The sequence below is a fragment of the Paramisgurnus dabryanus genome, chromosome 11 (genome assembly GCF_030506205.2).
Source record: "Paramisgurnus dabryanus chromosome 11, PD_genome_1.1, whole genome shotgun sequence".
NCBI lineage: Eukaryota > Metazoa > Chordata > Actinopteri > Cypriniformes > Cobitidae > Paramisgurnus > Paramisgurnus dabryanus.
In genome coordinates, this window is record NC_133347.1 from 7,471,879 (window position 1) to 7,473,031 (window position 1,153).

Sequence of the window (1,153 nt, forward strand, 5' to 3'; positions counted from 1 at the left end):
TCTCAACGGTAATCTTTAATGTGTTGTTTTACACCTGCCCATTCAGTCTAATAGTTAGTTGTAGACAAACTTGGCTTGCTGTCTTTAAAGGGGTTTCAAACCCAATGCTCAACTTTGAGCTCAAAATGACATGGAGGAGGAGGGGTGCTAAGAATTATTGCAGGAAAATTGCAGAGACTATGCTTATATATGCTCGTAATGATGATTGACAGGACTTTTTTTGCTTCTTCTGAGACTTTGTTTATAGCTTTATAAAATATGTGCTGGTTGCTCCAGTTTCTAATTATAAAGTTTACCAGAACCAAATATAATCTAAATATAAATGAACTACAGTAACACGTCTGGTATGGTATGGCAAGCATTTTTACATCTAATTTAACTAGTATCTATTTTATCTTACTAGTCCTTATTTTTAATTACTAATAACTTTTTAATAAGATACTAGCACTTCTTCATTACATATAAGTTACTAAAGTTAGATATTAGATGTAGTGCAAATGTATTAGCTAGTGCTTATTGATTACCGGCTAGTACTTATGCAATAGATACAATTTTTTTTTTGTCATTAGATACTACTAGAACTTATTCATTACATGTTAGTACTTAGTACACTTATGCTGATGCTAAACCTGGAAGTATACAATTTATTAACTTAATGTATAAAAAAGACATTATACACTATAGTGCTTAATGTATGCATTAAGTGAAACATACAAAATATGCAGTGCTGTGCCCACAGACCTATTATTGCTTGGGGCTAAACAGTTTAATTGTCCCTCCCTGTACTGCTTCCTGTATTTTCCAGTATAGCAGGAAATATTGACATGCTTGAAAACAGAATTTGTTTATTTGTAGGTCAGAAGAACCTAAATAGCCTACTGTTTGCATACTTTTATTAATACATGAAAACCTGGACCAATGCACTTACTGTAACATTTTCTGAACGTATTGATTATATTAACATCCAACTCAAAACATTACTCAATCATATGTGTGTTCACATGATTAACCTGTGCAGTATAGTGAGCATTATGGGATTTATTTTGTATTACAGCATAAACAAGCTGGTCTGATACCTTTCATTTAAGGTGGATGGTTGCCCTTCATGTGAATTCATTTTCTTAGCCGTGTTTACAAAATATACACCGGCTTG